This window comes from Salmo salar, chromosome ssa13, assembly GCF_905237065.1.
Source record: "Salmo salar chromosome ssa13, Ssal_v3.1, whole genome shotgun sequence".
NCBI classification, from domain to species: Eukaryota; Metazoa; Chordata; class Actinopteri; order Salmoniformes; family Salmonidae; genus Salmo; species Salmo salar.
In genome coordinates, this window is record NC_059454.1 from 31,858,026 (window position 1) to 31,874,734 (window position 16,709).

Consider the following 16,709-nt stretch of genomic DNA (forward strand, 5'->3'; position numbering starts at 1 on the left):
ATTCTTTGGGACTCCCTCTGTTTGAGACAGTACATTCTCAACATTCTCAGCAGCCTTCAGCAGAGGTTTTTAGGATGTGTTCTCCTTTAATCTCTACTTCCAGCCCACTAACACACACATTAACACTTGCACACACTCACAGTCACACACACACTCCCTGTTTTTGACCGCTTCTCACCCCACAGCACAAAGGGCCCCTCTGTGATATCAAAGCCAAAACAACTCGTGCTTGGCTCAGATGGTGACCAGGAGTGGCCCAATCCTCTTTCACTCCACAGACCCACATACACACCCTCAGCTCCACACACAGCTGTACAGCCCCATGCAGCCCCACAGCTGCCTACTGACAGGCCTGAGTGGACTAATCCCAATCAGAGAGGGAGAGGGTGGGAGGGGAGCAAGGAGCTGACACCTGAGACACACATATGGATACCGTAGACACACACACACGTATGTAGACATGCATGAAGACACACAGACAGCCGGAGAGACTCAGTGACTGACTCACACACACACATACAGACCAAATGAGATGCACTCCCTGTGACCATGCATTAAAGGTCCAATGCAGACATTTTTACTTAAATATCATTCATTTCTGGGTAACAATTAAGTATCTTACTGTGATTGTTTTTAATTAAAATGGTCAAAAATAAACAAAAATTGCTTATTAGCAAAGAGACATTTCTCAATCAAGAATTTTGATAGGACTGACGGGAGTGATCTGTGTGGGGAGGGGAAAACTGAAAACGAGCTGTTATTGGCAGAGAGGTTTGGAACTCTCTTTCTTATTGGTCTATTAACTCATTTACCCTCTGGTGATGTCACCAGGCAGGCCAAAACGCCATCCCACCAAAACAGGCTGAGATTTTAGGCAGTCTTTTCAAACAGTGCTTACACTAAAAGGCATTATCATCATTTTCACAATTTCACAGTATTATTCCAGCCTCCTATTGTGGAAATATAAATAAAACACAGAAAAATAAAACACACATTTTTGACTGCATTGGCCTGTAGCCATTTACACAGGGCTGAACACCAGGAAACTGGTTAGCGAGATTTACCACCCAACCCCACTCCCTTGTCCCGAGATAAATAACTGTGAGAAACCGGTAAATTATTATAAATTATTTATATCAACAGCATGAGATGAAAGGATATGGGATGTCTAAATCTGTCTTCTCTACCGCCTTCTCTCTGCCATCTGCATGATCAATCACCAACGCTCAGGGTGGGGACAGCACATCTCAGTATGTACCATCTCATCATGGCAACCTTTTTTCTTGTGACAGGTAGGTCTGCATTTGCTGCAGTGTAGCCTATGCTACAGTAATATAAAGACTGTCTAATTTACACATCTCCATCTGGTGTTCTGGGGTCACCTTATGTGTTAATTGTAAAGATTTTTATTTTGCAGCTGTAGAGCTTTAAAACAGCCGTTCACCGAATATCGTTACTTTAAATCAGTGCCTATGCGAGCACTCTATCACAATGTTTCTCTCTCTCCATCAATTCCATTCAAATTGCATCCAGAATAGATAATCCTGTTCAAGATGTATATGTATATATAGATGTCCTAGCCTACCTCTTTCAGGTAATACATTCAATGTAGTATTATCCTATATTTAGCTAAAGAATGATGGGTTGTACATAAGCTTCTTACTTATAGCCTCTGTCTCTTTCTCAATACACATCTGCTCTCCACTGGCCTCTCTCCTAAAAAATGCTTCCTAGCTCGTGGAGTCCCAAGCCCATAAATGTGTTATACTAAAAGACTATTCGAAGAGCGATGTGAGTTCTTGTTCGCTGAATGTTAAATACAGCAGCCAATTGAACTTACGGGGAGTTTGAATAAAGAGAGACCGAGCGATGGTAGTAAGCTAGAGCAGATTTTTATTCAGACCGTCACCCATAACCATTCAATCTTCATAAACAGAAGTGAAGGCCTTCTGCATCTCATTCTAGTCCTATAATATTCAAGGATGTCAGAATGATGAAGATAAGGACAACAAAACGTATTTCATTTAACTGTTGAAAGCGAGGAAGGAATGAAGCAACAATAGAGAGAGAAAGAGGAGGTAGGCTAATTACATTAGGGGAAATATTGTGAAAGGTATATATGTGTCAGCCTACTAATTATACAAATAAGCCCTATTATATTTCAAAATTAAAATCTAATTGCTAGCCTATAATTGTAACTTTGTGGGCCACCTGTATGGCACCAACATCATATGTTCTCTCCCAGCTTCATGGTTTAAAAGAGGTGTGTAATTCCAGTCCATATAATACAGTATAATACAATACAATACAGTAATACAGTCCACACTCAAAAATATTAGCTTACTGGATATTGTTTCATTTATTTACCCAAGAGAGCATAGCTACATCTATGGGCTTTTCTGCTTTTTCTGTTGTGCCTAATGTGCGGTAGCATATACAGTATATTACACAGAACAAAAATATAAACGCAACATGTAAAGTGTTGGTCTCATGTTTCATGAGCTGAAATAAAATATCCCAGAAAATGTCCATATGCAGAAAAAGCTTATTTCTCTCAAATGTTCTTCACAAATGTGTTTACGTCCCTGTAAGTGAGCATTTCTCCTTTGCCAAGATAATCCATCCACCTGACAGATGCGGCATATCAAGAAGCTGATTAAACAGCATGATCATTACACAGGTGCACCTTGTACTGGGGACAATAAAAGGCCACTCTAAAATCTGCAGTTTTGTCACATAACACTATGCCTCAGATGTCTCAAGTTTTGAGGGAGCGTGCAATTGGCATGCTGACTGCAGGAATGTACACCAGAGCTGTTGCCAGAAAATGTAATGTTAAGTTCTCTACTATAAGCTGTGAACAGAGTGCCCCATGGTGGCAGTGAGGTTATGGTATGGACAGGCATAAGCTACGGACAACAAACACAATTTTATCTATGGCAATTTGAATGCACAAAATTATCGTGACGAAATCCTGAGGCCGATTGTCATGCCATTCATCCATCACCATCACTTCACAATTCCTGGAAACTGAAAATGCCTCAGTTCTTCCACGGCCTGCATACTCACCAGACATTTCACCCATTGAGCATGTTTGGGATGCTCTGGATCAACGTATACAACAGAGTGTTCCGGTTCCCACCAATATCCAGCAACTTCGCACAGCCATTGAAGAGGAGTGGGACAACATACCACAGGCCACAATCAACAGCTTGATTAACTCTATGCGAAGGAGATGTGTCGCGCTATGAGGCAAATGGTGGTCACACCAGATACTGGCTGATTTTCTGATCCACGCCCCTACCTTTTCTTTAAGGTATCTTTGAAATTGTTGGATGTTGCATTAATATTTTTGTTCAGAATATACAGTATTTGCTGTATTGGATAACGGCACAATCATTTGAGCTTTTCTGGTCTTGGGCTCATTAAATGTCTTTAATGTAGGTCTCATTACATGTCTTTAATGTAGGTCTCATTAAATGTCTTTAATGTAGGTCTCATTACATGTCTTTAATGTAGGTCTCATTAAATGTCTTTAATGTAGGTCTCATTAAATGTCTTTAATGTAGGTCTCATTAAATGTCTTTAATGTAGGTCTCATTAAATGTCTTTAATGTAGGTCTCATAAAATGTCTTTAATGTAGGTCTCATTAAATGTCTTTAATGTAGGTCTCATAAAATGTCTTTAATGTAGGTCTCATTAAATGTCTTTAATGTAGGTCTCATTAAATGTCTTTAATGTAGGTCTCATTAAATGTCTTTAATGTAGGTATCATAAAATGTCTTTAATGTAGGTCTCATAAAATGTCTTTAATGTAGGGCTCATCAGGCTCAGGTAGCATCAGGCTAGAGTTTTCATGCTGATCAAAGCTCTAATCAAATCCAGACATATTTATGTGTTTTTTAATGCTTATGACACTTCTGGTTTTGTTGGTAAATACCAGGTTACCCAGGAGAAAAGTGATTTATTCTCTGGATGGAACATTTGTAAAATACCTGGAAAATATTCCAACCTAGCTGTACAGTAACATGCTATAGATGACGTCAGAGCTCTGAGCTCATCAGCGCGGTGTGGGTTTTGACTAACAGACGTTATGAGCCCATCCCTCCCGGTAATTGGGCAACTTTTGCAAATGTTTTGTCTGAGTGAGGGAAATGCTGTACATTAAGATGACTCGATGTATTTTGAAAGATGAGACGTTGAAAAATATAATACATATCACTTTGATATCATATAAGCAAGCCAAACACAGTACAAGACTCTTCTTTAAGTCATAAAAGTCATAAAGAGTCATAAAACATTTCAATTTAGCCCTCCCCACGAAGGCCAATTCCCACGAGTTTAGGCCAATTCCCACGAGTGTAAAGGGTTAACATGGTGGCCAACCTTGATTAATACACAAACACCGCAGGCAAACAATCTGTACACTATATTTACCATGTGTGTATTCACAGACAGGTAAAACAGGTGGTAAGTGTGATTCCATATGAAACAGGGACTACATTAGCTGACCTTGTGAACTGTGGGGAATCAAGTCAAGTTTAGAATCTGTGTTTGCTTGTGTACTGTATGGGCACAGCTCTGCTGTGGTAGTCTGTATTGTCACTGTCTGGAGGAAGGCCGTGGGAGAATCAGAGGGCAACCATCTGTCAGCATGCTGGCCAGACAGCCCTGCATGGCCAGACTCAGACCTGCATGGCCAGACTCAGCCCCGCAAGGCCAGACTCAGCCACGCATGGCCAGACTCAGCCACGCATGGCCAGACTCAGCCACGCATGGCCAGACTCAGCCACGCATGGCCAGACTCAGCCACGCATGGCCAGACTCAGCCCCGCATGGCCAGACTCAGCCCCGCATGGCCAGACTCAGCCCCGCATGGCCAGACTCAGCCCCGCATGGCCAGACTCAGCCCCGCATGGCCAGACTCAGCCCCGCAAGGCCAGACTCAGCCCCGCATGGCCAGACTCAGCCCCGCATGGCCAGACTCAGCCCCGCATGGCCAGACTCAGCCCTGCATACTCCACAGAGAGAGAGGGGAGGTGGGGTGGCTCAGTCTCAACCCCCCCTTTTCTCTCCAACCAAATCAAACCACAACTCATAAACTCCCCACATTGTGGGGCCCACACAGAACAGAACCACCCCCACCGTCGTGTTAGGACTGTGGCCCACCATGCGAGCTAAGGCTGGGCCAGACGGAAGGAGCAGAGAGGAGAGGAGAGGGAGGGAGCTCTATACCGTACTCTACAATCCCTCCAACAACCCCCCTACCCCTGCCCTACCCCCTACATGACTGGGCTGTGTCAGGAAGCCTGCCAAGTCTCTTTACGCTTCAATTAAGCAGAGGAGAGGCCACAGCATAGCCCTGACGTCCACCTCAGTCCCCACGTCTGCTCTGACTCGCTCCCCTCCTCTCCACACAGCACAGAACAACACAGGGAGATTACACTCACGGCATCAGTCGCTTGCTTTTCCGCTGTAACGCATTGTTCCCCCCACAATGGAACCAAAAGCCTGGGGAGTAAAGCCTTGTTTGGTGGGGAGGGGGTAGGAGAGAGGGGAGCAGACAAAGCTTGTTCTTTTAGCAATGGAGAGGCTGAGAGTGGCACTGTGATATCAGGCTCAGTAATCTAATGCCTTCCGTAGCTGATGAACAATAGAGATTCTTGGCACATGCAGGGCCAACAGATGGGAGAATTACACTACCTCTGGTTATTATCTTTAAGTTTGTTCTCTTCTCCCAGTTTCTCTTTCTCTCCCCCCTTCCTTCTTCCTTTCCCTCGCTCTCTCTCTTTGTTGAAGAGGAATGCTAAATCAGCCCTCCTTCCTCCAGTGCTGTGGAAAAACTTTGAAAGCTGAAAAAAAGCCTCAGCCATCAAAGGTTACCGTTTATGGATGTGTTTTAACACAAAGAGCAGAACAGAACAGAGCAGAGCACAGAACAGAACAGAACAGAACAGAGCAGAACAGAGCAGAACAGAGCAGAGCACAGAACAGAACAGAACAGAGCACACAACAGAACAGAACAGAACAGAGCAGAACAGAACAGAGCAGAGCACAGAACAGAACAGAACAGAGCACAGAACAGAACAGAACAGAGCAGAGCACAGAACACAACAGAACAGAGCAGAACAGAACAGAGCAGAGCACAGAACAGAACAGAACAGAGCAGAGCACAGAACAGAACAGAACAGAACAGCACAGAACAGAGCAGAGCAGAGCACAGAACAGAACAGAACAGAGCACAGAGCACAGAACAGAACAGAGCAGAGCAGAGCACAGAACAGAACAGAGCAGAGCACAGAACAGAACAGAACAGAGCAGAGCACAGAACAGAGCAGAACAGAACAGAACAGAACAGAACAGAGCAGAGCACAGAACAGAACAGAACAGAACAGAGCAGAGCACAGAACAGAACAGAACAGAACAGAACAGAGCAGAGCACAGAACAGAACAGAACAGAACAGAGCAGAGCACAGAATAGAACAGAACAGAACAGAGCAGAGCACAGAACAGAACAGAACAGAACAGAGCAGAGCACAGAATAGAACAGAACAGAACAGAGCAGAGCACAGAACAGAACAGAACAGAGCACAGAACAGAACAGAACAGAGCAGAGCACAGAACAGAACAGAACAGAGCAGAGCACAGAGCAGAACAGAACAGAACAGAACAGAGCACAGAACACAACAGAACAGAGCAGAACAGAACAGAACAGAGCAGAACAGAACAGAACAGAGCAGAACAGAACAGAACAAAACAGAGCACAGAACACAACAGAACAGAGCAGAACAGAACAGAACAGTGCACAGAACACAACAGAACAGAGCAGAACAGAGCAGAGCAGAGCACAGAACACAACAGAACAGAGCAGAGCACAGAACAGAACAGAACAGAACAGAACAGAGCAGAGCACAGAACAGAACAGAACAGAACAGAGCAGAGCAGAACAGAACAGAGCAGAACAGAACAGAGCAGAGCAGAGCACAGAACACAACAGAACAGAGCAGAACAGAGCAGAGCACAGACTAGAACATAACAGAGCAGAGCACAGAACAGAACAGAACAGAACAGAACAGAGCACAGAACAGAACAGAACAAATCAGAGCACAGAACACAACAGAACAGAACAGAACAGAACAGAACAGAGCACAGAACAGAACAGAACAGAGCACAGAACACAACAGAACAGAGCAGAACAGAACAGAGCAGAACAGAACAGAACAGAACAGAACAGAGCAGAACAGAACAGAACAAATCAGAGCACAGAACACAACAGAACAGAGCAGAACAGAACAGAACAGAGCACAGAACACAACAGAACAGAGCAGAGCACAGAACAGAACAGAACAAAACAGAGCACAGAACACAACAGAACAGAGCAGAACAGAACAGAACAGAGCAGAACAGAGCAGAACAGAACAGAGCAGAGCACAGAACAGAACAGAACACAGAACACAACAGAACAGAACAGAACAGAACAGAGCAGAACAGAGCAGAACAGAGCAGAGCACAGAACAGAACAGAACAGAACAGAGCAGAGCACAGAACAGAACAGAACAGAGCAGAGCACAGAACAGAACAGAACAGAACAGAGCAGAGCACAGAACAGAACAGAACAGAACAGAACAGAACAGAGCAGAGCACAGAACAGAACAGAACAGAACAGAGCAGAGCACAGAACAGAACAGAACAGAACAGAACAGAGCAGAGCAGAGCAGAGCACAGAACAGAACAGAACAGAGCAGAGCAGAGCACAGAACAGAACAGAACAGAGCAGAACGGAGCAGAGCAGAACAGAACAGAACACTCTATCTCCTTTCATCCAATAGAGAGGCAGTTACTTCTCACACCAGGCAGTCAGGCAGCCAGGCAGTCAGTCAGGCAGGCAGTCAGGCAGCCAGGCAGAGCAGATCAAAGGCCAGAGCTGTTGAGTGTGGAGGTGAAGGGAGCTGTGTGAACTGCACAACCTCACAACCTCTAGCGCACCTGATACCTAGCACTGTGGAAAATCACTGCCAGACAGACAGACACACTGACTTATGGACTGACATTCAAATAGACTGATGGACCAGAGCTGGGGGAGGTTGGAAACAACTTGAACGCAGGCTCACTGAGAGTTTTAGTGTGTGTGTGTGTGTGTGTGTGTGTGTGTGTGTGTGTGTGTGTGTGTGTGTGCGTGCGTGCGTGCGTGTGTGTGTGTGTCTGTGTGTGTGGACGTGTTTAACTATAGTTGTGGGGACCAGAAGTAGAATGGTAAATGAACAAATATTTGACAAACTGGGGACATTTTGTTAGTCCTCACAAGGTCAAATGCTATTTCTAGGGGGTTTAGAGTTAAGTTTAGAATTAGTGTTAGGGTTAGTATTAGGTTTAGGGTTAGGAGCTAGGGTTAGGTTTAGGGTTTGAAACTAGGATTAGTTTAGGGTTAGGGTTAAGGTTAGGAGCTAGGGTTAGGTTTAGGGTTAGGGTTAAGGTTAGGGTTAGAGTTAGGGTACGGGTTAGAGGAAATAGAATTTTGAATGGGACTGAATTCTGTGTCCTCACAAGGTTAGTTATACAAGACTGTGTGTGTGTGTGTGTGTGTGTGTGTGTGTGTGTGTGTGTGTGTGTGTGTGTGTGTGTGTGTGTGTGTGTGTGTGTGTGTGTGTGTGTGTGTGTGTGTGTGTGTGTGTGTTCAAGGGCCCAAGTGTTCTGATTGCAGAAACTTCACCAGGCATGCGATGCCTACTTGATAATCACACAGCCATGGAGTGGAGAATCTACAGGCTCTTCTCTATCACCAATGGTCTGCTCTGCTCAGCCCTCTGCTCAGCCCTCTGCTCAGCCCTCTGCTCAGCCCTCTGCTCAGCCCTCTGTTCAGCCCTCTGCTCATCCCTCTGTTCAGCCCTCTGCTCAGCCCTCTGCTCAGCCCTCTGCTCAGCCCTCTGTTCAGCCCTCTGCTCAGCCCTCGGTTCAGCCCTCGGTTCAGCCCTCGGTTCAGCCCTCTGCTCAGCCCTCTGCTCAGCCCTCTGCTCAACCCTCTGTTCAGCCCTCGGTTCAGCCCTCTGCTCAGCCCTCTGCTCAACCCTCTGCTCAACCCTCTGTTCAGCCCTCTGCTCAGCCCTCGGTTCAGCCCTCTGCTCAGCCCTCTGCTCAGCCCTCTGCTCAGCCCTCTGTTCAGCCCTCTGCTCAGCCCTCTGCTCAGCCCTCTGCTCAACCCTCTGTTCAGCCCTCTGCTCAGCCCTCTGCTCAGCCCTCTGCTCAGCCCTCTGCTCAGCCCTGACACGTGGATTAGTATATGTGTGTTCAATCCACCCACATGTCTATGTCTCTCTGGTGATGGAAACCTCAGGGCTAAATAAGAAATGAAGATGATGCCACTTGAAAGTCAACTACAGAACTGAACCACGTGTAGGACTTCTGTCTGGAACACCATGGACCTGTCTGAGGTTAATAACATGGGAGGGATGCTCTCCTCTCCTGGAACACCATGGACCTGTCTGAGGTTAATAACATGGGAGGGATGCTCTCCTCTCCTGGAACACCATGGACCTGTCTGAGGTTAATAACATGGGAGGGATGCTCTCCTCTCCTGGAACACCATGGACCTGTCTGAGGTTAATAACATGGGAGGGATGCTCTCCTCTCCTGGAACACCATGGACCTGTCTGAGGTTAATAACATGGGAGGGATGCTCTCCTCTCCTGAGTCCAGACTGAATGCTGTTAGACACAGGCGGCCTAATGAATAACAGGACAACAATGGGGCCCATTAGGATATAACAGTGTCGCTGTCTGACATATGTATCATGCTATTGTTGGCTGAACCGACTCTCGTAACAGCATGCTAGCTAAATAGTGTGTGTTACAATGTCAACGAGCCGTACATGGATGTGGGTTTTAGATCCTCACCAAGCTGTGGCTGACTGAACACTGAGCTGCACTGTAACAAATGTATGCTGTGTCCACTGACCAAGCAGACAGACAGAGCTTCTGTGAAGAATAGACAGACAGGCAGACAGACAAAGCTTCTGTGAAGAATAGACAGACAGGCAGACAGACAGACAGAGCTTCTGTGAAGAATAGACAGACAGGCAGACAGACAGAGCTTCTGTGAAGAATAGACAGACAGGCAGACAGACAGACAGACAGAGCTTCTGTGAAGAACAGACACATGGGGCAGACAGACAGGCAGACAGGCAGAGCTTCTGTGAAGAACAGACAGATGGGGCAGACAGACAGGCAGACAAACAGCTTATTCTAAGAAGATACAGACAGGCAGACAGACAGAGCTTCTGTGAAGAACAGACAGGCAGACAGACAGAACTTCTGTGAAGAATAGACAGATGCGGCAGACAGACAGAGCTTCTGTGAAGAAAAAGACAGACAGGCAGACAAACAGAGCTTCTGTGAAGAATAGACAGACAGGCAGACAGACAGAGCTTCTGTGAATAATAGACAGACAGGCAGACAGACAGACAGACAGGCCTTCTGTGAAGAATAGACAGACAGGCAGATAGATAGAGCTTCTGTGAAGAATAGACAGATGGGGCAGACAGACAGGCCTTCTGTGAAGAATAGACAGATTGGGCAGACAGACAGGGCTTCTGTGAAGAATAGACAGACAGGCAGACAGACAGAGCTGTGAAAAATAGACAGATTGGGCAGAGAGACAGGGCTTCTGTGAAGAATAGACAGACAGGCAGACAGACAGAGCTGTGAAGAATAGACAGATTGGGCAGACAGACAGAGCTGTGAAGAATAGACAGACAGGCAGACAGACAGAGCTGTGAAGAATAGACAGACAGGCAGACAGACAGGGCTTCTGTGAAGAATAGACAGATTGGGCAGACAGACAGAGCTGTGAAGAATAGACAGACAGGCAGACAGACAGAGCTGTGAAGAATAGACAGATGGGGCAGACAGACAGAGCTGTGAAGAACAGACGTGTGGGGCAGACAGACAGAACTGTGAAGAATAGACAGATGGGGCAGACAGACAGAACTGTGAAGAATAGACAGATGGGGCAGACAGACAGAACTGTGAAGAATAGACAGATGGGGCAGACAGACAGAGCTGTGAAGAATAGACAGATGGGGCAGACAGACAGAGCTGTGAAGAATAGACAGACAGGCAGACAGACAGAGCTGTGAAGAATAGACAGATGGGGCAGACAGACAGAGCTGTGAAGAATAGACAGATTGGGCAGACAGACAGAGCTGTGAAGAATAGACAGATGGGGCAGACAGACAGAGCTGTGAAGAATAGACAGACAGGCAGACAGACAGAGCTGTGAAGAATAGACAGATGGGGCAGACAGACAGAACTGTGAAGAATAGACAGATGGGGCAGACAGACAGAACTGTGAAGAATAGACAGATGGGGCAGACAGACAGAACTGTGAAGAATAGACAGATGGGGCAGACAGACAGAGCTGTGAAGAATAGACAGACAGGCAGACAGACAGAGCTGTGAATGATGGGGCAGATGAGGGGAACAGTTGATGGGGCTTTAGTGGCAGCTGCTGTCTTCTCTTCCTCTGGAACGGGACACACACACACACACACACACACACACACACACACACACACACACACACACACACACACACACACACACACACACACACACACACACACACACACACACACACACACACACACACACACACACACACACACACACACACACACACACACAAACACAAACACACACTCACACAGTTGTCTGTAGTTTGGAGGGTGACGTCAGGGGGGTAAAGTTGTGTGGGGTTAGTTAGCCCTTCCTGAAGCTACAGCTGTGCATGGCATCAGGTGGGCACTGCCCTCACATAAAGAGGCCACAGCTGCAACAACACGGTCAGGGGCAGGGCACAGACTGTCCCGTACACTGGCATTCTGGCACACACACCAACGTGTGTACAATAGACAACTTGATGTTGGCCAATGGCACCTGACATTGGACATCACTGCAGTATGGAGTCCAGAGAAGTTGTTTGGTGAAAATGTTCTTCCAGCATCTCAACCATCAGCGGCCATCTTGCTTATGAAAATGTCATTATCCAGTACGGCTAACTCATTTCACCATCTAGCTCTGCAATCACACCCAGATCTCTGAAGATTCACCCAGACCTTCTCAAGGACACTTAAGTATTACACAGAACAAAAATATAAACGCAACATGTAAAGTGGTGGTCCCATGTTTCATGAGCTGAAATAAAAGATCCCAGAAATGTTCCATACACACAAAAAGCTTATTTCTCTACAATTTTGAGCACAAATTTGGTTAGATCCCTGTTAGGGAGAATTTCTATTTTGCCAAGATAATCCATCCACCTGTGGCATATCAAGAAGCTGATTAAACAGCATGATAATTACACAGGTGCACCTTGTGCTGGGGACAATAAAAGGCCTGTCTAAAATGTACAGAATTGTCACACAACACAATGCCACAGATGTCTCAAGTTTTGAGGTAGCGTACAATTGGTATGCTGACTGCAGGAATGTCCACCAGAGCTGCTGCCAGAGAACTTAATATTCATTTCTCTACCATAAGCCGCCACCAAAATCGTTTTAGAGAATTTGGCAGTAAGTCCAACCGGCCTCACAACCGCAGACCACGTGTAACCATGTTGTATAAACAATCAAGTTGTAGAAACATCTCAAAGATGATCAATGGAAACAGGATGCACCTGAGCTCAATTTTGAGTCTCATAGCAAAGGGTCTGAATACTTATGTAAATAAGGTATTTCGTTTTTTTATTTTCAATACATTTATAAAAAACCTGTTTTCGCTTTGTCATTATGGGGTATTGTGTGTAGATTAATGAGGATTTTAATCAATTTTAAAATAAGGCTGTAACGTAACAAAATGTGGAAAAGGTGAAAGAGTCTGAATACTTTCCGAATGCACTGTATATAAAGTAATACTCCAACGTCCCAGAGTACTGTAGCTCTACAGCATCCAGAACCCCTACCACACCACCGTGCCCCCCCCCCCCCCCCAGAGTACTGTAGCTCTACAGCATCCAGAACCCCCACCACACCACCGTGCCCCCCCCCCCCCCAGAGTACTGTAGCTCTACAGCATCCAGAACCCCTACCACACCACCGTGCCCCCCCCCCCAGAGTACTGTAGCTCTACAGCATCCAGAACCCCTACCACACCACCATGCCCCCCCCCCAGAGTACTGTAGCTCTACAGCATCCAGAACCCCTACCACACCACCGTGCCCCCCCCCAGAGTACTGTAGCTCTACAGCCTCCAGAACCCCTACCACACCACCGTGCCCCCCCCCAGAGTACTGTAGCTCTACAGCATCCAGAACCCCCACCACACCACCATGCCCCCCCAGAGTACTGTAGCTCTACAGCATCCAGAACCCCTACCACACCACCGTGCCCCTCCCCCCCCAGAGTGAAAACACTTGTAGTCTTCTGATTCAGTTCACCCTGCAAGCACGTTATGAAGGCATGACCATTCTGCTCTTCCCTTGTTGAGTAGATATAGACAGGACTATATATAGAGTTATGTAGATGAGTGGTGATGGTGGAAGAAGAGTGGGGGAGAGAGAAGGACAGTAGAACCATGCTTCACATTCCTACACACACACACACACACACGCATGCACACACACACACAGATACAGAGAGACATGCTATTCCAACAGGGAATTCTCTGGAGGACAGTAGCCGTGGGCAACAAGCCCACCACAGAGGAGTTCAAGGTGACGCGCTACAGAGAACGAGGGAGGAGAGGAGGGAGAGAAAGCTACAGATTTTAATTCTCCAGCCACTTTCACCCCTTGGTGGTAATATCATAGGCAGCTGATATAATAGCCTCTTGAACAGGCTCTCATGCTGTGAGCCAGCCAGTCAAACTAGCCCAGTAGCTACACACTGCCTGGTGCTCATCCTACTGGGAATCAGGGAGAGAAGAGAGAATCAATCTCTTCTCCCAGCTCTATCATCACAACTCCTCTCCTCTCCATCATGTGAAAGTGATATCCTCCCGTCCCTGAAACACCAGATTAACACTGAGACAACGTCTGGCAGCCAGAGTGAACGTTAGTTCAACGCTCCTCACCATTAGTCTCCTAGCTGACATTTACACACGCTGGCGTACAGTCATCACTGGAGCCAATACGCCGACTACATCATCCCCGTTTCCAAATGCTATATCGTTAATTAGGATTTACATGGTCAATTACCTTAGATATCATGTGTCTTCATTAGTCTGGCTTCCCAGTGACAGTAAAGCCCCAGATGCAGGCATGACATTAGCATCGGCGCTACGTCAATAAAGGTCTGGTCACTGGGGAGCCTGTGTCCTGTCTGTCCACGTAGGACGGTCCCTGGCTAACCTTGCTGTGGCTAACCCTCCATTCTTCCCTCTATCTCTCTATCCTGACCCAAGCCAGGTACCTGTGGAGGAGGAGAGCTAGTGTTCACTGCCTAGTGCATATAACCAGTCCAGGAAGGGAGAAGGAAGAGACCTGGCTCCATAATTTATGACTTGTTAATTGGAAGTCTCTGCATGTCTCACTGCCTCAAGATTAGCTGTGCCACTGTGAATGAACAGGGCTTAATCAAATCAAATCAGGCTCAGCCACACGCCCCTCAGCCCGTCGGCACGGTAACAAGGCCAGCGCCCTATGCAGATTGGCCCATCCGTTCGGTACTGACTTGGGTAGGAGGGAGAGGAGGAGAGGCCCAGCAGGTCAACAACACATATGGGATCATCCCACGCATACCTTAGATCTCCCTCTCAGAGAAAATGTTATTTCTTTTTTATTTCCCTTTTGCTCTTTTGTTTTTGGCGGTGGGAATGGTTCAAAGGGCTGAGAGAGGCTATTTAGCAGGAGCTGTGAGGCCTGAGGGGTGCTTCTCAGGTTGTAAATAGAAGTTTTCCAGGTTTTATGGAGATGTGGGTGTTCCTCTCCTGTGTGTGTTTGAAGCAGCTGCAGCAGTTCTGAAGCTGAGGAATCCTATGAAATGGCAGACAGTGACCCAGTGATCCCAGATCTGCTGGCTGATACTACAGAGATGGAGCACCACACTAGCAACACAGTAGGAGCACATTCTACATTCCCCACAAACATTCAGATAGACACACATGCATATGCAAACACTCAAACATGGGTGCCAACAGAGCTTGTGTGTGGAGGCTTTACCCAGGCACACACACATCATCTGGCGTGTGCATACCCCCCCCAGCCCCCCCCCCCCCAACAACTAGACTAGCTGCATTTGAACAAGTCCAGCCGCCCACTGCCTCCGCGCCTGCTAAGATTTACGCCTGTGATTATATATTCATATAGATGAATCAATAAGGGCCTTGCAGGGCCATCAACGGGACCACAGGGCGAATTACATCCATAGACTGCTGCTTTCCATTTCATTAGGGCACGGTGCACAGTTTAACTCACGATAAATATAGCAATAAAACAAAACTGCTAGCAACGATCGGGGACCCTCCACACACTCTCCTCTCTCCAGTCTCCAGACAGAAGCAGTGCTCTGCTCCCGCCTCAGATGTACCTGACCGTCAAGCCACCGTCAACACAACAATCACCAGCCAAACAAACAGATCAACAAACAAAACCAAATCAGGTGAAAATGACAATGATGCCGCCGCATGGAATTAGGACTGCCATTTATACACGGACATGGACAGAGAGGAGAGGTGATGTGATGGCACGGTGGTAAGCGGTGAGACTGTGATGAGAGGGTCTCCTGAAGAAGAGGAGGGAGGTCATGGGGGAGAATGGTGATGACTATGCTTCCCTAGCTCCAGCCAGCTCCAGCCAGCCGTCTCTGCTCCTATATCTACAGCCCTGCATGGATCTGTGTGTGAGGACACCACCAGCCTGCGCCCCACCACCCAGCGCTCGGCCTCCACCCAGGAAGAGGTGGTGGAAGAGGGGAAATGGGATTCCGATCATGGGAGGGATATCTTCCTTCTGAGATATGCTGATCCATCCCAGGCCCAGCCTCCACATCCACTGCCAGCATCCTGCCTGCTATCCTGCTGCAGCCAGCAGACGGACCACCAGCAAGCTATCGCTACCTCAGGGGTCAGCACCAAGGACTATGGGACTGGGTTTCAGCCGACTTGGCAAAACAGGAGAGACTCAGTGTGTGCACATGTGTGTGTGTCCTGCACCTAGACTAGCGTGCATGAGTGCCTGAATAATGTTCAGTGTAAATCAGTGTGTTTGCAGGTGTGCATTCTGGTGTGTATGAATATGTGGTTGCATTCCATGTTTCTCTGTTATCCGCCACATAAAATGACCTACAAATAATTGCATACGTTCCAGAAAGATACTGTACAATCTACTCACCCTCAGCTTTCGATAGAGATTCTGACTAAAGCTCTAACCCAAACCCAAGGCCCTTCTTAGACTGTAATCAGTGTTAACAGTCTGGAACCATCTGAGAGCCGTCCCACCTAACCCTGCTCTCCTCCCCTGTTCTCCCCTGATCCCTGTTCTCCCCTGATCCCCTGTTCTCCCCTGCTCTCCCCTCTCCTCCCCTGTTCTTCCCTTCTCCCCTGCTCTCCCCTCTCCTCCCCTGTTCTCCCCTGATCCCCTGTTCTCCCCTGATCTCCCCTGATCCCCTGTTCCTCTGATCTCCCCTGACCCCCTCTCCCCCCCTTCCACTATTCTTCCCTGCTCCCCTGCTCTCCCCTCTCCTCCCCTGTTCTTCCCTGCTCCCCTGCTCTCCCCTCTC

The 16,709-nt window shown here is 47.2% G+C and overlaps 1 protein-coding gene across 3 annotated transcripts in view; it reads right to left on the reverse strand.

Moving 5' to 3' along the window:
- The window catches only part of LOC106566890 (plexin-A1), a 274,998-nt gene that overhangs the window by 188,889 nt on the left and 69,400 nt on the right, over nucleotides 1-16,709 (reverse strand). The window lies entirely within an intron of this gene.